This window comes from Bubalus bubalis, chromosome X, assembly GCF_019923935.1.
Source record: "Bubalus bubalis isolate 160015118507 breed Murrah chromosome X, NDDB_SH_1, whole genome shotgun sequence".
Classification (NCBI taxonomy): domain Eukaryota; kingdom Metazoa; phylum Chordata; class Mammalia; order Artiodactyla; family Bovidae; genus Bubalus; species Bubalus bubalis.
In genome coordinates, this window is record NC_059181.1 from 78404732 (window position 1) to 78428434 (window position 23703).

The 23703-nt window shown below is 40.4% G+C and overlaps 2 pseudogenes; both read left to right on the forward strand.

The window, feature by feature from the left end:
- Positions 1–258: 258 nt before the first annotated feature.
- LOC123465390 lies at positions 259–3140 on the forward strand (annotated as a pseudogene).
- Positions 3141–3312: 172 nt separating this feature from the next.
- On the forward strand, positions 3313–20952 carry LOC123465368 (annotated as a pseudogene).
- Positions 20953–23703: the final 2751 nt, after the last annotated feature.

Consider the following 23703-nt stretch of genomic DNA (forward strand, 5'->3'; position numbering starts at 1 on the left):
GTCCTGGATAATGTTCCATGGACTCTTAAAAAGAATGAATATCCTGTATTGGATAAATTGTGCTACAGATTTCCATTAGGTCCAGCTGATTTATATTATCATTCAAATTCTCTATTTCATGTTTGATCTTCTGCCTGGTCATTCTATCTATTATTGAAATTGGATTAGTAAAGTCTAGCAATTACTGTTGAATTGTCTATTTCTCTCTTCAATTCTATCAGTTTTTTTCCTTCTTGCATTTTTTGGGTTGTCTTTCTAGGTACCTTGGTATGTCTTCCTAATAGAGTTGCCTGTTTATCACTATAAAATGTCCTTCTTTATCCCTAGTAACAATTTTTAATAAAAATCATTTTTGGTCAACATTAGTACAGTACAGCCAATTCTCTCTCTGGTTGATGTTGGCCTGATATATAGTTTTCAGTCATTTCACTTAAAATCTATATCTTGGACTCTAAATTATGTCTCCCATAGATAGCATAGAGTTGGACCTTTGTTTTTTATCTAGTCTCAAAATGTTTGCTTTTTGATTAGATTGTTCAATTCATTCATATTTTATATCATTATTAATATGATCAAATTTATGACTGCCATTTTATTTTTTGTTTTTTTCTAAAATTCATATTTGGTCCTTTTTATCTTTATCACCTTCATTTGTAAATGAATGATTTCAAGGTAGCATTTGGTTTGCTTTAATGGTATATATAAATTTTTATTTTCTTAGTGGCTACAGTAGGACTTGCCATATCCATATTAACTTATTAGTCCACTTCATATTTGTACTCACTTAACAACAATGACAATAATCATCAGCATCCTGGGTAACAGTGAACTCAACTGGAAAGGAATGGGTGAATTTGATTCAGATGACCATTATAACAACTACTGTGGGCAAGAATCCCATAGGAGAAATGGAGGTGCCATCAAATTCCCTATATGCACTACTTGGGTGCAACCTCCAAAATAACCGAATGATGCTGGGTCATTTCCAAGGCAAGCCATTCAACGGCACAGTAATTCAAATCCATGCCCCCACCACAGATGCTGAAGAAACTGAAGCTGATGAGTCCTATCAACCAGAAGACCTAGAACTAACACCAAAAGCAGATATCATTCTACTCATGAGTGGGGACTGGTATGCCAAAGTAGGAGGTCAAGAGATACCTGGAGTACCAGTCAAGTTTGGCCTTGGAGAACAAAATGAAACAGGTCAAAGGCTAACTGAATTCTGCCAAGAAAATGCTCTCATCATAGCCAATACCCATTCGAAACAACACAAGAAACGAGCTTACATACAGACATCACCAAGTGGGCAATACTGAAATCAAATTGATTACATTCTTTGTAGCCAAAGATGGAGACGCTGTATGCAGTCAGAAAAAAGCAAGACCTGGATCTGACTGTGGTTCTGCCCATCAGCTCCTCATAGCAAAATTCAGGCTTCAACTAAAGAAAGTGGGAAAACCTACCAGGACAGCCAGGTATGACTGAAATCCAATCTCCTATGAATATGCAGTGGAGGTAACAAATAGATTCAAGGGATTAGACCTAGTTAACAGCATGCCTGAGGAACTACAGATGGACATCCATAATACTGTACAGGAGGCAGTGAACAAAGTCATCCCAAAGAAAAAGAAAAGGAAGAAGGCAAAGGGGTTATTTCAGGAGGCTTTCAAATAGCTGAAGACAGAAGAGAAGCAAAAACCAAGGGAGAAAGGGAAAGGTACCTCCAACTAATGGCACCAATCCAAAGAAGAGGATCAGGAGACAAGAAGGCCTTCATCAATGAACAGTGCATAAAACTAGAAGAAAACTACAGAAGGAGAAAGAATAGATATCTTTTCATGAAAATTGGAAATATCAAGAGAGAATTTTGGCCATAGATGAGCACAATAAAGAACAGCAACAGTAGAGACCTACTAGATTCTGAAGAGATCAAGAAGAGATGGGAAATACACATGGAAGAACTGTATGAAAAAGACCCTAATGAACCAGATTATATAAGGGTGTGGTCCGTCATCCAGGGCCAGACATTCTGGAGTGGGAAGTCAAGAGGGCTTAGGAAATACTACTGTTAATAAAGCTAGAGGATGCAATAAAATTCCAGTGGAACTATGCAATTTCCAAAAGGATTATGCTATCATGGTGCTGCATGCAATATGTCAGCAAATCTGGAAGAGCCAGCAGTGGCCATAGGACTGCAAGAGGTCAATCCTCATCATGTTAGTTCTAGAAGGTCTTGTAGCCCATCATAGAACTGTTCAACTTCAGCTTCTTTGGCGTTAGTCGTTGGGGTACAGACTTGGAGTACTGTGATATTGAATTATTTACCTTGGAAACAAAGAGAGATCTTTTTGTCATTTTTGAGACTGCACCTATCCCATCGGAGGCAAGTAGCCTAACCTGTCTGTGCTTCCATAGCTCAGCTGTGTGATCTTAGGCATGTTGCCTGTCCTCTCTGTTCTTTCACTTCTGAGCTCTGTGATCTTAGCCAAGTTGCCTGTACGTGCCATTCTTACATATCTGAGCTGTGTGAACTTAGGCAAGTTGCCTAAACTCTCTGTGCTTCCGCATCTTCGCTGTGTCATCTTAGGCAAGTTTGCTAACCTCCCTGTTTCCACTTCTGAACTGTGTGAACTTAGGTAAGTCGCTTGATCTCTCTGTGCTTCCACTTATGAGCTGTGTTCTTCATCAAGTTGCCTGACCTCTGTGCTAAACTTATGAGCTATGTGATCTTAGGTAAGTTGCCTGACCTCTCTATGCTTCTACTTCTGAGCTGTGTGATGTTACACAAGTTTCCTAATCTCTATTTGCTTCCACATGAGCTGTGTATTCTTAAGCAAGTTGCCTGACCTCTCTATGATTCCAATTCTAAGTTGTGTGATCTCATTCAAATTGCCTGACCACTCAGTGCTTCCACTTCTGAGCTATTTGATCTTAGGGAAGTTTACTAACCTCTGCTTCTCTTTCTGACCTGTGTTGTCTTAGGAAAGTTTTTTAACTTCTCTATGCTTCCATATCTGAGCTGTGTGACATTATCAAGTTGCCTAAATGCTCGGTGCTTCCACTTTTCAGTTGTTTGATTTTATGCAAGGTCTTCCACTTATGAGCTGTGTGATTTTAGGCAAGTTCCCTAAGTTATCTGTACCTCCACTTCTGAGCTTTGTGATCTGAGCCAAGTTGCCAGACTTCTCAGTGCTTCCACTTCCACATCTGAGCAGTGAAATCATAGGCACTTTGCCTGACTTCTCTGTGCTTCCACATCTGAGCTGGGTGATCTTAGGCAAGTTTCCCAATTTCTCTGTGCTTCCACTTATGAGCTACGTGATTTTTGGGAAGCTGCCCGACTTCTCTGTTCCTCCACTTATGAGCTATGTGGTCTTAGGTAAGTTGCCTGACCTCTCTCTGCTTCCATATCTGAGCTATATGATCCTATGCAAGTTGCCTCACCTCTCTGTGGTTCCCCTTTTGAGCTGTGTGATCTCATTCAAGTTTCCTGAACTCTCTGAGCTTCCACTTCTGAGCTTCTGGATCTCAGGGAAGTTGCCAGAACTCTCTGTGCTTCCACAACTCACCTGTGTTATCTTAAGCAAGTTTCCTAAATTCTTGTGCTTCTGTATCTGAGCTGTGTGATCTTAGACAAGTTGTCTAACCTTTGTGTGATGCCACTTCTCAGCTGTTTGATCTTCCATAAATTGACTAACCTCTCTGTGGCTCCACTTCTGAGGTGTATGATCTTAGGCAAGTTGCCTGACATCTCCTTTCTTCCACTTCTGAACTGTGTGTTCTTAGGCATGTTGCCTCACTTCTCTGTGATTCCACTTCTGAACTTTTTGATCTTATGCAAGTTTCTTACCTCTCTGTGCGTCCCCTTGTGTGCTGTGTCATTTTAGGCATGTTGCCTGACCTCTCTGTGCTTGCATTTCTTAGCTTTGTGGTCTTAGGAAAGTTTCCTGACATCTCTGTGCTTCCACATCTAACCTGTGTGACCACAGGCAAGTTGTCTGACCTCTCTGTGCATCCCTTTATGAGCTGCATTATATTAGGCAACTTGCCTGACCTCTCTGTGCTTCCATGTTTGAGCTGTGTGATCTTAAGCATGTTGCCTGACCTCTCTGTTCTTCCACAAAAGAGCTGCATGATGTTACAAAAGTTGCATGAAGTCTCTGTGCTTCCATATCCGAGCTTGTGATTTTAGGCAAGTTGTCTGACCTCTCTGTGCTTCTACTTCTGAACTGTTTGATTTTATGGAAGTCGCCCGACCTCTCTGTGCTTACACTTCTGAGCTGTGTGATCTTAAAGTTCCCTACCTCTCTATGCTTCATCATCTAAGCTTTGCGATCTTAGGCAATTTGGCTGACCTCTCTGTGGTTTCACTTGTGATCTGTATTATCTTAGCAAGTTGCCTGGCCTCTGTTGCTTCCTCTTCTGAGCAGTTTGATCTTAGGGTAGTTGTATGAACTCTCTGTGCTTCCACATCAGAGCTGTGTGACCTTACTAGTTGTCTACCCTCTCTGTCTTCCCTGTCTCAGCCACGTGCTTTTAGGCAAGTTTGCTAACCTCTCTGTCTTCCAGTTCTGAGCTTTTTGATCTTAGGGAAGTTGCCTGAACTCTCTGTGCTTCCACCTTTGAGCTGTGTGATCTTAGGACAGTAGCCTCACCCCTATGTGCTTCCATATCAGAGCTTTTTTATCTTAGGCAAGTTGCCTGACCTCTTTGTGCTTCCACATCAGAGCCATGTGATCTTAACCAAGTTGGCTAACCTCTCTGTGCTTCCATATCTGACCTCTATTAACCTAGGTATGTTGCCTAATCTCTGTTTGCTTACCCTTGAGGGCTGTGTGAATTTATTCAAGTTGCCTGACTTCTCTGTGCTTACAATTTTGAACTGTTGATCTTAGGAAAGTTGCATGAATTCTCTGTTCTTCCACTTTTAATCTGTGTGGTCTCAGGCAAGTTGCATGATCTCTCTGTGCTTTCACTTTGGAGCTGTGTGATCTTAGGTAATTTGCCTGGCATCTCTGTGTCTCCACATCTGAGCTGTGTGATCTTATGGCAGTTCCCTACCTCTGTGCTTCCACATGTCAGCTGTGTGATCTTAGGCAATTTGACTAACCTCTCTGTGCTTCCACTTGTGATCTGTGTTATATTAGCAAGTTACCTGAGACCTCTGTGGTTTCGTCTTCTAAGCAGTTTGATCGTCGAGAAGTTGCCTGAACTCTCTGTGCTTCCACATTTGAGCTGTGTGATCTTAGGACAGTAGCCTAACCTCTCTGTGCTTCCACTTCTGAGCTCTGTGATCTTAGGCAAGTTGCCTGACCTCTCTGTGCCTCCACAGCTGAGCTATGTGATCTAGAGATAAGTTCTCTGTGCTTCCATATATGAGCTCTGTGACCCTAGGCAAGTTGCCTAACCTCCCTATGCTTCCACTTCTGTGCTAGTTGTCTTGGGGAAACTTGAAAGTTCTTGTGTATCCATATCTGAGCTATGTGACCATAGAAATTTGCTTAACCTCTAGGTGCTTCCACTCCACTTTGCAGCTGTTTGATCTTACATAAGTTGGCTAATCTCTCAGTGTTTCTACTTCTGAGGTGTATGATCTCAGGCAAGATGCCTGACAGACATTTCCTTGCATCCACTTATGAACTATATGTTCTTAGGCATGTTGCCTGTCTTTTCTGTGCTTCCCCTTATGAGCTATGTCATCTTAGGCATGTTGCCTGACCTCTTTGTTCTTCAACATCTGAGCTGTTTGATCTTACAGAAGTTGCATCAACTCTCTGTGCTTCAACTTCTGGGCTGTGTGACCTTAGGCATGTTGCCTAACAGCTCTTTGCTTCCATATCTGAGCTGTGTTACCCTAGGCAAGTTGCCCATCCTCTCTGTGTCTGCCTTTCAGAACCCTGTGATCATCCTCAGTTTGCTTGAACACTCTGTGCTTCCACTTAAGAGCTGATCTTAGGCAAGTTGCCTGACCTCTCTGTGCTTCCACTTAGGAACTGTGTCTTCTTAGGCAAATTGCCTGAACTCCCTGTGCTTCCACTTCTCAGCTCTGTTGTCTTAGGCAAGTTTCCTAACTTCTTGTGCTTTCATATTTGTATCTGTAACGTTAGCAAGTGGCCTAACAACTCCGTGCTTCCACTTATCAGCTGTTAGATATTGTACAAGTTGGCTAACCTCTCCATGCTTCCACTTCGTGCTTTGTGACCTTAGGTTAGTTGCCTAAACTCTCTATGGTTCCCCTTCTGAACTGTGTGATCTTAGAAAAGCTGCGTAAACTCTCTGTGCTTCAACTTCAAACCTATGTGATAGTCGGCATGTTGCCTGATTTCTCTGTGCTTCCTCTTATGAGCTGTGTGGTCTAGGCAAGTTGCATGGTCTCTCTGTGGTTCCACATCTGAGGTGTGTGATCTTAAGCCACTTTTGTAACATCTCTGTGCTTCCACTTATAGGCTGTGTGAACTTAGATAAGTTGCCTCACCTCCCTATGGGTCTACATATGAGCTGTTTGATCTTGGGCAAGTTGTGTGACCTCTCTGTGCTTCCACATCTGAGCTGTTTGATCTTAGGAAAGTTGCCTGAACTCTCTCATGGCTTCACTGTCCATTCCCAACTCCCAGAGCTTCCTCAAACTCCTGTACATCGAATTGGTGATGTAATCCAACCTACTCATCCTCTGTCGTCATCTTGGCCTCCTGCAATCAAACTTTCCTGGCATTTGGGTCTTTTCCAGTGAGTCAGTTTTTCACATCAGGTGGCCAAAATATTGGAGCTGAAGCTCCAACATCAGTCCTTCCAGTGTATGTTCAGGACTGACTTCCTTTAGGATGGACTGGTTTCATCTCCTTGAACTCCAAGAAGCTGTCAAGAGTCTCCTCCATCTCCCCAGTTCAAAAGCATCATTTCTTCAGTGCTCAGCTTTCTTTACTGTCCAACTCTCACATCCATATATGACTACTGGAAAAACCATAGCTATGACTAGACGGATCTTTGTCAACAAAGTAATGTCTCTGCTTTTTCATATGCTGTCTTGTTGTCATATACAGCCTTGTTGAACTCCTTTTCCAGTTTAGAACCAGTCTGCTGTCCCATGTCCAGTTCTAACTATTGCTTCTTGACACACACACAGATTTCTCAGGAGACAGGTAAGGTGATCTGGTATCCCCATCTCTTTAAGAATGTTTGACAGTTTGTTGTGATCCACACAAAGGCTTTGGTGTAGTCAATGTAACAGAAGTAGATGCATTTCTGGTACTTTCTTGCTTTTTCTATGATACAATGGATGTTTCCAATTTGATCTCTTGTTCCTCTTTGTTAAACTCAGTGTGACTATCCGGAAGTTCTCAGTTCATATTCTTTTGAAGACTAGCTATTTCAATGTTCTTTGGCATTGCCTTTCATCGGGATTGCAATAAAACTGATCATTTCCTGTCCTGTGGCTACTGCTGAGTTTTCCATATTTCCTGGCATACTGAGTGCAGCACTTTCACAGCATCATCTTTTCGGATTTGAAATAGCTCAACTGGAATCCCATCACCTCCATTAGCTTTGTTCATAGTGATGCTTTCTTATGCCCACATGTCTTTGCATTCCAGGATGTCTGGCTCTAGGTGAGTGATCACACCATCGTTGTTATGTGGGACATTAAGATTATTTTTGTATAGTTCTTCTGTGTATTCTTATCACCTCTTCTTAATAACTTCTGCTTCTTTTAGGTCCATACCATTTCTCTCCTTTATTGTGCCCTTATCTTTAAAACCTAAGGAAAAGACATCAGGTTTGAGAGATTAAATATTTCATGGGAAGAGACTCACACTATATGAAGAAAAAAAAAAAAAACTCAAGTAGTAGTGGCTTGCCATTGAGCTGCCTTTTGCACTGGTTGTGGTATGATTTTCAGTGCTCTAATGAGTAAGTCCTCTTTCAGTATCCTATCATTTTGCCTTTTCATACTGTTCATGGGGTTCTCAAGGCAAGAATATTAAAGTCGTTTGTCATTCCCTTTTCCATGCACCACATTCTGTCAGACCTCTCCACCATCACCAGCCCATCTTGGGTGGCCCCAGATGGCATGGCTTAGTTTCACTGAGTTAGACAAGGCTGTGGTCCGTGTAATTAGATTGACTAGTTTTCTGTGATTATGGTTTGTGTGTCTGCCCTTTGATGCCTCTCGCAACACCTACTGTCTTACTTGGGTTTCTCTTACCTTGGACGTGGGGTATGTCTTCATGGCTGCTCCAACGAAGTGCAGCCACTGCTACTTACCTCCTGACAGCCACCCCTCCTGACCTTGAACGTGGAGTAGCTCCTCTCGGTCCTCCTGCTCCCGTGCAGCCACAGCTCATTGGACGTGGGGTTGCTCCTCTTGGCTGCCACCCATGACCTCAGAAATGGGGTAGCTCCTCTCAGTCACTCTGAGAGTCTTGCCTTGAGAACCCCACACACAGTATGAAAAGGCAAAATGATAGGATTCTGAAAGAGGAACTCCCCAGGTCAGTAGGTGTCCGATATGCTACTGGAGATCAGTGGAGAAATAACTCCCAAAAGAATGAAAAGACAGAGCCAAAGCAAAAACAATAGCCAGTTGTGGATCTGACTGGTTACAGAAGCAAAGTCCAATGTTGTAAAGAGAAATATTGCATAGGAACCTGGAATGTTAGGTCCATGAATCAAGACAAATTGGAAGTGGTCAAACAGGAGATGGCAAGAGTAAAGGTCAACATTCTAGGAATCAGCAAACTCAAATGGACTGGAATGGGTGAATTTAACTCAGATGACCATGATATCTACTACTGTGGGCGGGGATCCCTTAGAAGAAATGGAGTAGCCATCACGGTCAACAAAAGAGTCTGAAATGCAGTACTTGGATGCAATCTCAAAAAGACAGAATGATCTCTGTTCATTTCCAAGGCAAACCATTCAATATCACAGTAATCCACGTCTATGCCTCAACCAGTAATGCTGAAGAAGCTGAAGTTGAACGGTTCTATGAAGATCTACAGGACCTTTTAGAACTAACACCCAAAAAAGATGTCCTTCTCATTATAGAGGACTGGAATGCAAAAGTAGGAAGTCAAGAAACACCTGGAGTAACAGGCAAATTTGGCCGTGGAATACAAAATGAAGCAGGACAAAGGCTAATAGAGTTTTGCCAAGAGAACTCACTGGTCATAGCAAAACCCTCTTCTGACAACACAAGAGAAGACTCTACACATGGACCTCACCAGATGGTCAACACCGAGATCAGGTTGATTATATTCTTTGCAGCCAAAGATGGAGAAGCTCTATACAGTCAGCAAAAACAAGACCAGGAGCTGACGGTGGCTCAGATAATGAGCTCCTTATTGCCAAATTCAGACTTAAAATGAAGAAAGCATGGAAAACCACTAGACCATTTAGGTATGACCTAAATCAAATTCCTTATGATTATACAGTGGAATTGAGAAATAGATTATAGGGACTAGATCTGAGAGATAGAGTTCCTGATGAACTATGGAAGGTGACATTGGTGACATTGTACAGGAGACAGGGATCAAGACCATCCCCATGGAAAAGAAATGCCAAAAAGCAAAATGTCTGTCTGGGGAGGCCTGATAAATATCTGTGAAAAGAAGAGAAGTGAAAAGCAAAGGAGAAAAGGAAAAGTACAAGCATCTCAATGCAGAGTTCCAAAGAATAACAAGGAGAGATAAGAAAGCCTTCCCCAGTGATCAATACAAAGAAATAGAGGAAAACAACAGAATGGGAAAGACTAGAGATCTCTTCAAGAAAATTAGAGATACCAAGGGAACATTTTATGCAAAGATGGGCTAGATAAAGGACAGAAATGGTATGGACCTAACAGAAGCAGAAGATATTAAGAAGAGGTGGCAAGAATACACAGTAGAACTGTACAAAAAAAGATCTCCATGACCAAGATAATCACGATGGTGTGGTCACTCACCTAGAGACATCCTGTAATGTGAATTCAAGTGGGCCTTAGAAAGCATCACTACGAACAAAGCTAGTGGAGGTGATGGAATTCCAGTTGAGCTATTTCAAATCCTGAAAGATGATGCTGTGAAAGTGCTGCACTCAATACGCCAGCAAATTTGGAAAACTCAGCAGTAGCCACAGGACTGAAAAAGGTCAATTTTCATTACAATCCCAAATAAAGACAATGCCAAAGAATGCTCAAAGTATTCTTGAGCATTCTTTGCACAATTGCACTCATCTCACACACTAATAAAGTAATGCTCAAAATTCTCCAGGCCAAGCTTCAGCAATATGTGAACTGTGAACTTCCAGATGTTCAAGCTGGTTTTAGAAAAGGCAGAGGAACCAGAGATCAAATTGCCACCATCCGCTGGATCATGGAAAAAGCATGAGAATTCCCGAAAAACATATATTTCTGCTTTATTGACTATGCCAAAGCCTTTGACTTTGGATCACAATAAACTGTGGAAAATTCTGAAAGAGATGGGAATACCTGTCGGGAGCCGCATTAGGCATTACTTACAAAATGGAGGCACGGCCTCCAGCCCCCTCTCCTAATTCCACAGGCTCGGACCCAGGATATAAGCAGTTAGGCCTTGTAATTCTGACTTGTCTTTTCCTCTCCTCGGCTGAGTTGACTGAAAAGCAATATTAAGGTGCTTATTGTTCTTGAGAGGAGCATGAGAAGGCACAAAGATTTCTGCAGCTGTGCTCAGAAATAATTTATAAAGTTCATCATTGACATTTGTTCAAGGACTTTTACAAAAGAGTGTTCCAGGATGAGCACATAGGCCATAGCTTGAGGCCATGGGAGGGATTGCTATCTGAAGCCTATTTGTGAGGAGAATGTTTATGGCAAAGAAGTTTACTGAATTTAGGGCTTAGAGATAATTAAAATACTTAGAAGTTAAAGATTTAAGGAATGTTGTAAAGTTAGCATATTTTACTATAGTTTATAGAAGTTAGGAATTTTTAGACACTACTTCTAGAAGCCTTTTTAAGAGATAGTGAGCTCAGGGGCAAACAGGATTTAGGAAGATAAGTAGTAAACTGAGGAATGTAGCATGAGTTACAATGTAATCACAAGTTAAATATAGGACACATTAGTGGAGGTAGATAATAGATGATAAGGCTGATTCCGAGAGAATCACTGAAGCAGGAATTCTGTTTGAAGAGCAACAATGATTTATGGAGATAATAAATCTGTTGGGGGGGGACTGAAAATGTCAAACCTCTGGCCTAATGTTTTTGTACAAGTATAAAAGAGAATCTTAAACTTGAAATAAACAGGCAGTCCAAAAGAAAATTGAGAGGCTGCCTCATCACCGACACCGTTCATCTCTTCAGGTTGAATCCCTGGCTGCTGGAACTGGACTCTAGCAAGTGGCGCCCAGAACAGGGGACACTGAAGAGTAAGTAATCTGAGATTGTAATGCGGGACGGTTAGGATTGTACCTGTGGGTGGCCAGCACCCCTCTGCAGTTTAGGCAGGGTGAGGAGGGTACAGAATGAATAAGAATATTCTCTAGAAGAAAGGGTTTCTCTGCATCTAAGAATAGACAAATGTTTATTGCAATATTACTTTATATGTTAGCCCATAGAGGCGTTAAAGTTAGCACAGGAAGACTGTCCAAATTTCTACGTTTGCTTTATACTTTGTTTGGGCCAGAAAAGGTTCCTGTAGATGCTTTTGCTCTGTGAAATATGATTAGAAATGTCCTGGACCCCTGTCATGAGGCTGTTAGATAGCCTATGGGGGAGGCTATAGCGGTGGATGGTGGTGGGTCTCCACCTTCTGCACAGATCATGTTTTCTGCCATTGACAAAGAAAAGGAGGGAGACTGTGCTCTACCTCCTGAGGAAGGAGCGAGCTTACAGGACGCTGCAGCCCGCTGCCCTGGCGAACCCCCTCCCCCTCTACGCAAACCTTTAAAAATTCATCCACCACTTTCTGATTTAAGGCAATCGCCGCCACCTCCGCTTGTGCCTCCCAGGGCCCAGGAGTTCCCCACTTTGCCTCCAAAGCCTCCTAGAGCATTGCCTAAGGCTGAGAAAGATAAAGAGTTTTGTTTTGTTTTGTTTTAAACAAAGGAGCTTTTAAAGCAGATATATGCACAATATACAGAGCCTGCTCCTTGGAGAAAACCCCCTCAGGGGGCCTCACTCAGGCTAAAAAAAAAAAAAAAAAGATTAATCCTAATGGAAAGGATTCTACAAATAAAAAATGTTTCTCTTGTGGCCAAATGGGGCATTTTTGCCAGCAATGTCCTGCCAAGCAGGGACAACAAGCCGTGACAACACAGACTAATACCAACCCCCCAAAGGCACTTTGCCCCCGATTCCAGTAAAGGTATCATTAGGCCAAAGACTGCAGATCTAAATTTCATAAGGATGGGACTACGCTCACCCCCCAAGTACAGGGAGGTAATTTTTCTCAGTTTCAGGGAAACGGGCAGCAGGGGAAGCCCCGGCCCCAGACAACAATAGGGACAGCTGTATTGCAGAACTCCTCAGAGCAACCCCAGGTAGCGTAGGACTGGACCTCAGTTCCACCACCACAACAATATTAACCCCTGACATGCGGGTTACTCTGATTCCAATGGGAGTGGCTGGTCCCCTACCTAAGGGCATTGTAGAACTTGTGCTGGGGCGCAGCTTGCTTTCCCTTCAAGGAATTTCGGTGGTGCCTGGTGTAGTAGATTCTGATTATACTGGGGAAATTAAACTTTTGATCTCGCCACCTACTAAAACTTCAAATTAATAAAGGTCAAAGAATAGCACAGCTTTTGCTTTTACCTTATTATCAGACAGGAAAAACCTTGACTTCTCAAGCGAAGGGCCCCAGAGGATTTGGATCTAGTGATATAGCTTTTTGAGTGCAGGAAATTACAGCTTCTAGGCCTTTAAAAGATCTTTTAACTCAAGGAAATAAAATGTCAGGGTTGTTAGATACTGGAGCAGACGTCTCTTGCGTTGCTGGAAAAGACTGTCTCTCATCCTGGCTGACATGCTTGACCAGTGCCGGCTTGGTAGGAGTAGGGTCAGTGCCTTCGGTTGCTAAGAGCTCACAAATTTTGACATGGTCAGATTAGAAGGGGACACTAGGCACTTTTTGTCCATATGTGGTTCCTTCAGTACCTTTTTCTTTATGGGGGAGAGATATATTATCTAAGATGGGAATGCTTTTATATAGCCCAGATGAAAAGGTTACTAATCAAATGCTGCAAATGAGGTATAATCCTGATAAGGGGCTTGGTAAAGATCAGCAGAGAATTGTTTCACCATTAGAGATGGTTCCTAACAAGAACAGAGAAGGTCTGGGATATTCAAATTTATCCTAGAGGCTGTTGCTCTTGCGGCCAAACCTATTACCTGGAAATCTGATGATCCAGTAAGGGTAGAGCAATCGCCTTTAACAGCTGAAAGGTTACAGGCAGCTGAGGATTTAGTTATGGAACAACATATAGAACCTTCTAATAGCCCCTGGAATACTCCTATTTTTGTTATTAAGAAAAAATCAGGAAAATGGAGACTGTTACAAGATTTGAGAGCTATAAACACAACTATGGAAGACATAGGGGCCCTCCAGCCAGGTCTCCCTTCCCCAGTGGCTGTGCCTTTTCAGTATAACATGATACGTATAGATATACAGGATTGTTGCTTTACCAATCCCCTGGCTGATCAGGATTATAAATGGTTTGCTTTTAATCTCCCTTCAGCTAATTTTAAACAGCCCTATAGAAGGATTCAATGGAAGGTTTTGCCTCAGGGAATGAAAAATTGTCCCACATTGTGTCAGAAATTTGTAGACCAAGCTGTGCAAAATGTTAAAGGAAAGTATAAAGATCTACATTTGATACATTATACGGATGATATTTTGGCAGCTCATAAGGACAGAGCCTTGTTGCAACAAATTTTATCTGAGTTGATTGAGGCCTTGGAAAACTGGGGTTTAAAGATAGCTCCAGATAAGATACAAGTAAATCCTCCATTTTCTTATTTAGGGAGGGTATTAAATACCCATACGGTGAGTCATGCCCCTTTGCAGCTGTGGAGAAATCGTTTACTAACTTCAAATGATTTCCAGAAATTATTAGGGGATATTAATTGGATACGCCCACATTTAAAACTGACTACTGCAGATTTTTTTTAATTAATTTTATTTTTTTAAACTTTACAATATTTTATTGGTTTTGCCATATATCAAAATGAATCCACCACAGGTATACATGTGTTCCCCATCCTGAACCCTCCTCCCTTCTTCCTCCCCATACCATCCCTCTGGGTCGTCCCAGTGCACCAGCCCCAAGCATCCAGTATCGTGCATCGAACCTGGACTGGTGACTCGTTTCATACATGATATTTCACATGTTTCAATGCCATTTTCCCAAATCTTCCCACCCTCTCCCTCTCTCACAGAGTCCATAAGACTGTTCTATACATCAGTGTCTCTTTTGCTGTCTTGTATACAGGGTTATTGTTACCATCTTTCTAAATTCCATATAAATGTGTTGGTATACTGTATTGGTGTTTTTCTTTCTGGCTTACTTCACTCTGTATAATAGGCTCCAGTTTCATCCACCTCATTAGAACTGATTCAAATGTATTCTTTTTAATGGCTGAGTAATACTCCATTGTGTATATGTACCATAGCTTTCTTATCCATTCATCTGCTGATGGACATCTAGGTTGCTTCCATGTCCTGGCTATTATAAACAGTGCTGTGATGAACATTGGGGTACACGTGTCTCTTTCCCTTCTGGTTTCCTCAGTGTGTATGCCCAGCAGTGGGATTGCTGGATCATAAGGCAGGTCTATTTCCAGTTTTTTAAGGAATCTCCACACTGTTCTCCATAGTAGCTGTACTAATTTGCATTCCCACCAACAGTGTAAGAGGGTTACCTTTTCTCCACACCCTCTCCAGCATTTATTACTTGTAGACTTTTGGATCGCAGCCATTCTGACTGGTGTGAAATGGTACCTCATGGTGGTTTTGACTTGCATTTCTCTGATAATGAGTGATGTTGAGCATCTTTTCATGTGTTTGTTAGCCATCTGTATGTCTTCTTTGGAGAAATGTCTATTTAGTTCTTTGGTCCATTTTTTGATTGGGTCATTTATTTTTCTGGAATTGAGCTGCAGGAGTTGCTTGTATATTTTTGAGATTAGTTGTTTGTCAGTTGCTTCCCTTGCTATTATTTTCTCCCATTCTGAAGGCTGTCTTTTCACCTTGCTTATAATTTCCTTTGTTGTGCAGGAGGTTTTAAGTTTAATTAGGTCCCATTTGTTTATTTTTGCTTTTATTTCCAATATTCTTGGAGGTGAGTCATAGAGGATCCTGCTGTGATGTATGTTGGAGAGTGTTTTGCCTATGTTCTCCTCTAGGAGTTTTATAGTTTCTGGTCTTACATTTAGATCTTTAATCCATTTTGAGTTTAATTTTTTGTATGGTGTTAGAAAGTGTTCTAGTTTCATTCTTTTACAAGTGGTTGACCAGTTTTCCCAGCACCACTTGTTAAAGAGATTCTCTTTAATCCATTGTATATTCTTGCCTCCTTTGTCAAAGATAAGGTGTCCGTATGTGCGTGGATTTATCTCTGGACTTTCTATTTTGTTCCATTGATCTATATTTCTGTCTTTGTGCCAGTACCACACTGTCTTGATGACTGTGGCTTTGTAGTAGAGCCTGAAGTCAGGTAAGTTGATTCCTCCAGTTCCATTCCTCTTTCTCAAGATTGCTTTGGCTATTCGAGGTTTTTTGTATTTCCATACAAATTGTGAAATTATTTGTTCTAGCTCTGTGAAGAATACCGTTGGTAGCTTGATAAGGATTGCATTGAATCTATAAATTGCTTTGGGTAGTATACTCATTTTCACTATATTGATTCTTCAAATCGATGAACATGGCATGTTTCTCCATCTATTAGTGCCCTCTTTGATTTCTTTCACCAGTGTTTTACAGTTTTCTAGATATAGGTCTTTAGTTTCTTTAAGTAGATATATTCCTAAGTATTTTATTTTTTTCGTTGCAATATATGAATGCTATTGTTTCCTTAATTTCTCTTTCTATTTTCTCATTATTAGTGTATAGGAATGCACGGATTTTCTGTGTGTTGATTTTATATCCTGCAACTTTACTATATTCATTGATTAGTTCTAGTAATTTTCTGGGGGAGTCTTTAGAGTTTTCTATGTAGAGGATCATGTCATCTGCAAACAGTGAGAGTTTTACTTCTTCTTTTCCCATTTGGATTCCTTTTATTTCTTTCTCTGCTCTGATTGCTGTGGCCAAAACTTCCAAAACTATGTTGAAGAGTAATGGTGAAAGTGGGCACCCTTGTCTTGTTCCTGACTTTAGAGGAAATGCTTTCAATTTTTCACCATTGAGGATAATGTTTGCTGTGGGTTTGTCATATATAGCTTTTATTATGTTGAGGCATGTTCCTTCTATTCCTGCTTTCTGGAGAGTTTTTATCATAAATGGATGTTGAATTTTGTCAAAGGCTTTCTCTGCGTCTATTGAGATAATCATATGGTTTTTATTTTTCAATTTGTTGATGTGGTGTATTACATTGATTGATTTGCAGATATTGAAGAATCCTTGCATCCCTGGGATAAAGCCCACTTGGTCATGGTGTATGATCTTTTTAATGTGTTGTTGGATTCTGATTGCTAGAATTTTGTTAAGGATTTTTGCATCTATGTTCATCAGTGATATTGGCCTGTAGTTTTCTTTTTTTGTGGGATCTTTGTCAGGTTTTGGTATTAGGGTGATGGTGGCCTCATAGAATGAGTTTGGAAGTTTACCATCCTCTGCAATTTTCTGGGAGAGTTTGAGCAGAATAGGTGTTAGCTCTTCTCTACATTTTTGGTAGAATTCAGCTATGAAGCCGTCTGGACCTGGGCTTTTATTTGCTGGAAGATTTCTGATTACAGTTTCAATTTCTGTGCTTGTGATGGGTCTGTTAAGATTTTCTATTTCTTCCTGGTCCAGTTTTGAAAAGTTGTCCTTTTCTAAGAATTTGTCCATTTCTTCCACGTTGTCCATTTTATTGGCATATAATTGTTGATAGTACTCTCTTATGATCCTTTGTATTTCTGTGTTGTCTGTTGTGATCTCTCCATTTTCATTTCTAATTTTATTGACTTGATTTTTCTCCCTTTGTTTCTTGATGAGTCTGGCTAATGGTTTGTCAATTTTATTTATCCTTTCAAAGAACCAGCTTTTTGTTTTGTTGATTTTTGCTATGGTCTCCTTTGTTTCTTTTGCATTTATTTCTGCCCTAATTTTTAAGTTTTCTTTCCTTCTACTAACCCTGGGGTTCTTCATTTATTCCTTTTCTAGTTGCTTTAGGTGTTGAATTAGGTTATTTATTTGACTTTTTTCTTGTTTCTTGAGGTATGCCTGTATTGCTATGAACTTTCCCCTTAGCACTGCTTTTACAGTGTCCCACAGGTTTTGGGTTGTTGTGTTTTCATTTTCATTCGTTTCTATGCAAATTTTGATTTCTTTTTTTATTTCTTCTGTGATTTGTTGGTTATTCAGCAGCGTGTTGTTCAGCCTCCATATGTTGGAATTTTTAACAGTTTTTCTCCTGTAATTGAGATCTAATCTTACTGCATTGTGGTCAGAAAAGATGCTTGGAATGATTTCAATTTTTTTGATTTTACCAAGGCTAGATTTATGGTCCATAATGTGATCTATCCTGGAGAAGGCTCTGTGTGCGCTTGAGAAAAAGATGAAATTCATTGTTTTGGGATGAAATGTCCTATAGATATCAATTAGGTCTAACTGGTCTATTGTATTGTTTAAAGTTTGTGTTTCCTTGTTAGTTTTCCATTTAGTTGATCTATCCATAGGTGTGAGTGGGGTATTAAAGTCTCCCACTATTATTGTGTTATTGTTAATTTCTCCTTTCATACTTGTTAGCATTTGTCTTACATATTGCAGTGCTCCTATGTTGAGTGCATATACATTTATAATTGTTATATCTTCTTCTTGGATTGATCCTTTGATTATTATGTAGTGACCTTCTTTGTCTCTTTTCACAGCCTTTGTTTTAAAGTCTATTTTATCTGATATGAGTATTGCTACTCCTGCTTTCTTTTGGTCCCTATTTTCATGGAAAATCTTTTTCCAGCCCTTCACTTTCAGTCTGTATGTGTCCCCTGTTTTGAGGTGGGTCTCTTGTAGACAACATATGTAGGGGTCAAGGATTGAGAAGATGCAAGAAAGGCTTAACAAGGACCTAGAAGAAATAAAAAAAGAGTCAATATATAATGAGTAATGCAATAAATGAGATCAAAAACACTCTGGAAGCAACAAATTGTAGAATAACAGAGGCAGAAGATAGGATTAGTGAATTAGAAGATAGAATGGTAGAAATAAATGAATCAGAGAGGAAAAAAGAAAAATGAATTAAAAGAAATGAGGACAATCTCAGAGACCTCCAGGACAATATTAAACGCCACAACATTCGAATCATAGGAGTCCCAGAAGAAGAAGACAAAAAGAAAGGCCATGAGAAAATACTTGAGGAGATAATAGTTGAAAACTTCCCTAAAATGGGGAGGGAAATATTCACTCAAGTCCAAGAAACCCAGAGAGTCCCAAACAGGATAAACCCAAGGCGAAACACCCCAAGACACATATTAATTAAATTAACAAAGATCCAACACAAAGAACAAATATTAAAAGCAGCAAGGGAAAAAAACAACAAATAACACACAAGGGAATTCCCATAAGGATAACAGCTGATCTTTCAATAGAAACTCTTCAAGCCAGGAGGGAATGGCAAGATATACTTAAAGTGGTGAAAGAAAATTACCTACAGCCCAGATTACTGTACCCAGCAAGGATCTCATTCAAATATGAAGGAGAAATCAAAAGCTTTACAGACAAGCAAAAGCTGAGAGAATTCAGCACCACCAAACCAGCTCTCCAACAAATACTAAAGGATATTCTCTAGACAGGAAACACAAAAATGGTGTATAAATTCGAATCCAAAATAATAACGTAAATGGCAACGGGATCTACTGCAGATTTAAAGCCTATGTTTTATTGCTTAAAAAGCAATCCTAATCCCAGTTCTAAGAGAAAGTTGACTAGTGAGGCAGAGTCGGCTCTTGTCATGTTGATGTATGGCAAAACCAATACAATATTGTAAAGTAATTAACCTCCAATTAAAATAAATAAATTTATATTTTAAAAAAATAAAGTGGATGAGGCTTTAAATGATCAGTTGATTAGGATTAATATTACCAGAGAATGGGATTTAATTATTCTCACCACAGAGCATACATCTACAGGATGCTTGTAGCAAGGAGGCCCAGTTAATTTAAAAGGTAGAAAAAGAACTGTGGAACTTTTTGGAAAAGAAGTAGCAAATATAGTGATTCCATTCAATAAGGATCAACTGCAATTTCTTTTACAAAATAGTGATGATTGGAAAGTTGCCCTGATAGATTTCAGGGGTCAAATTTTGTTTCATTTGCCCTCAAGCCCCCCTATTGCATTTTTGAAAACACATCCAGTATTTTTTCTGAAGAAATTTTCTATTCAACCTTTGGAAGGGGCAATTTTAGTTTTCACAGATGGTTCCTCTAATGGTAAAGCAGTCACAATTATTGATGGAAAATCCCATGTTCAGGTAACTGAAGAGACATTGGCCCAGAGAGCTGAGTTGAGGGTGGTTATTTGGGCTTTTCAACATTTAAGAGACCACACCTTCAATCTTCTGACTGACTCCCAATATATTGTAGGGTTATTTCCTCATACTGAGACTGCTAATATTCCGGAAAATAAAACTACCATCTTCTCCTTGTTATTTGATTTACAGAAGGAGATTAAGCATAGAGATAAGAAATATTTTGTGGGACATATTAGAGCCCATTCCAGCTTGCCTGGCCTTTTGCATGAAGTGAATGCTTTGGCAGATGCATTAACTAAAGTAATTGCTTTAAACTTACATGAAAAGATTGACAAGGCCAAAAATTCTCACGAAATTCATCATCAAAATGCAGCTGGTTTAAGGTATGAATTTCATATCCCTAGGGAAGCAGCTAGACAAATAATTAAGTTATGTCCAAATTGCCCAACATTTAATCCATCTCCACCATTAGGAGTAAATCCCCGAGGCCTTAGGCCTAATGCTCTCTGGCAAATGGACGTAACTCGTATCCCGGCCCTTGGAAAACTGTCCTTTGTGCATGTTACTGTAGATACCTTTTCTCATGTTATTATAGCCTTTGCTAGATCAGGTGAAGCAACAAGAGATATAATTCAGCACTTATTTCAATGCTTTTTCCAAATAGGACTCCCTGAACAGATAAAAACAGATAATGCCCCAGCTTATATTTCTGCTGCTTTTAAGAGATTTTGTCAACAATTTTCCATAGTACATTCAACAGGAATACCTTATAATCCCCAAGGCCAAGCCATAGTAAAAAGGACACACCGGACTTTAAAAAGTCAGATAGCTAAATTAAGACAGGGAGAATTTAAGTATTCCTCTCCATATCATGTTTTATACCATGCTTTGTTTGTAATTAATCATTTAAACATGGACACACAGGGGCAGACTGCAGTGAAGAGACACTCGACTCCTGAAGGGGCTATGACTTGGCCTCTGGTTAAGTGAAAAGACCTCCTTACAGGAGAGTGGAAAGGGCCAGATATATTGCTAACTTGTGGGAGAGGGTATGCTTGTGTGTTTCCACAGGATTCCACTTCTCCTGTTTGGACCCCTGAGGTTACTAAAATCCCTGAAGTCCTGGAGTCTGGGACGGAAAAAAGATGGTGAGACCAGAAGCTCATCGAGTCCAGACCTGAGGGAGCCAAGGAAACACCAAAGGGCGAGTGACCCTTCGCCTGAGGCTTCACTGCTAGTACATCGCTTCAGGCACCTGGCACTTCAGGAGAGACATGCTGATCGAGTTCAACCATATTCTGCCCCACCTTGTCGCCGTCATTGTACTTAAGCAACCACCTCCAACACGGTACCAACTTGGGGCCAGCTAAAACATCTCGCTCAGTGGGCTGAAGAATTAATAGAAAGGGGGAGATATGAGGCCACTCCTATGGTAATGTTTGTGGCTATGCTTGCTGTGTTGGCTTATCAGCTGAGGCCCTCCAGTGCAGAAAAAAGTTCTTTGGGCCTATTTGCTTAATCCAGCTTCTTTCCAGCCTGTTGATTGGATGAATGAGCCCATTCATCATGTTTTTGTTAATGATACTCTTCTTTTGGGTGGGGCTTCCATCTATCCTAATAATGTTAAAACAGTGGTCAGCACTCCCTTCAGTTTTTCAGGCATGTCCATTTATCCACCTATTTGCTTTGCCATACCTTCCTCTTTACAAGGATCAGCTCTGGTTTTGAATGGATGAATTAGCACTTCCTTGAAAGGCATGCTTACTGATTCTCTGAGAAGTGATGGCAAGAGAGACTTTTGGTCTTTACAGCTGCTGATGCCGGGGCATAAGAAAGACTATTTGATGCCTTAAAAAAGGCAGCCCCTCACTTAAAGGACTATCCGAGCTATGTACTCCCCACTTCGGACTCTGATGAACAAGGACTACATCCTGGGAAAGCATAAGCAGAATTTCTGGCTTTCCTCTTTGGAAAGAATGCATGTATGCCATAAAGTTATTTATTCCCATTGCTGCCACCAGACATTTTCTGACCGAATGGGGGGTGCCCCTATCTTTTGAATCAACGATGGGGCTTGATTTATGTAGAACCTTATAGATCCACATGGAATAATTCATTTCTCCCTATACCTTTAGTAATTACTAGGTGGCATGCTAATGGATGGGTTCCTCCTTAACTGAGTTTCAGTGGAACAGGTCCCACGCAGCCTGAATTATGGAGAGCATTGGCTGCTATGGCCCCTGTGACTTTACATAGACCCTTAAATGAAAAAAGATATATTGTATGGGCCTGCATGCATTCTCCCTATGCCTTTTTGGTGGCCAGAAATCAGAGTGATTTGGAAGTTTCTGAAGGAGAAACTGTTTACAATGTTATATGTGTGAATTGTTTTATATCAAATTGTGTTGATGGGAATGATTATAATAATTATAAGGCTGTGATGATTGTAAAGCAACCAACATAGTTGATGGTTCCTGTAAAATTAGAGGGACAATGGTTTGATGATTATCCATTGAAAGTTTTATATGAACTTAATGGCTTAATTTCTCAACCTAAGAGATTCATTGCAGCTCTGGTTGTGGGAATAACTGCCTTGATTGCCATAATTTCATCAGTTACAGTTTCTACTGTTGCCCTGTCAAAAGAAGTGCATACGACCTCATTTGTCAATCAGCTATCCAAAAATGTCTCCGTAGCTCTTACTATGCAAGAAATTACAGATAAGAAAATAGAAAATAAGGTCAATGCTTTAGAAGAAGCAGTTCTGCTTATGGGACAAGAAATTACAAATTTAAAAATTGAATTGTCTTTAAGGTGCCATGCAGAATTTAAATAGATATGCATTACCTCTCTATACGTGAATGAGTCCGTGCACTCTTGGAAACACATTAGGAATCATATTTTAGGCGTCTGGAATCATTCAGATTTTAGTATTGATATTTCTAAGTTACATCAGGATATTCAGAATATGAAGCAGGCGGAGTCTGACTTTTCCTCTCAATGGCTTTCTAATTCCCTCTTTGAAAATCTGGAGGGGTATCTTTCCCATGGATCCTTTTCTACAATAATGATTAATGCGGCCATGTGCCTATGCCTGTTAGTTCTGATGTGTGCAATGGCCCCGTGCCCCAGGTGAGAATACTCAGCCAAAGTGTTTCTGCTCTATCTACTGAGTTTCATACCTATTCTCTAAAAAATAAAAAAGCGGGAGATGTAGGGAGCCACGTTAGGCATTACTGAGAAAATGGAGGCACAGCCCCCAGCCACCTCTCCTCATTCCACAGGCACAGACCTGGGATTAAGGAGTTAGGCCTTGTAATTTTGACTTACCTTTTCCTCTCCTCAGCTGACTTGACTGAAAAGGAATATTAAGGTGCTTATTGTTCTTGAGAGGAGCATGAGAAGGCACAAAGACTTCTGCAGCTGTGCTCAGAAAATAATTCATAAAGTTCATCATTGACATTTGTTCAAGGACTTTTACAAAAGAGTGTTCCAGGATGAGCACATAGGCTGTAGCTTGAGGCCATGGGAGGGATTGCTATCTGAAACCTATTTGTGAGGAGAATGTTTATGGCAAAGGAGATTACTGAATTTAGGGCTTAGAAATAATTAAAACAGTTAGAAGTTAAATATTTAAGGAATGTTGGTAAGTTAGCATATTTTACTATAACTTAAAGAAGTTAGGAGTTTTTAGAGTAAAGTTGGCTTAAAGCTCAACATTCAGAAAACGAAGATCATGGCATCCAGTCCCATCACTTCATGGGAAATAGATGGGGAAACAGTGGAAACAGTGTCAGACTTTATTTTTTGGGGCTCCCAAATCACTGCAGATGGTGATTGCAACCATGAAATTAAAAGACGCTTACTCCTTGAAAGGAAAGTTATGACCAACCTAGATAGCATATTGAAAAGCAGAGACATTACTTTGCCAACAAAGGTCCGTCTAGTCAAGGCTATGGTTTTTCCTGTGGTCATGTATGGATGTGAGAGTTGGACTGTGAAGAAAGCTGAGTGCTGAAGAATTGATGCTTTTGAACTGTGGTGTTGGAGAAGACTCTTGAGAGTCCCTTGGACTGCAAGG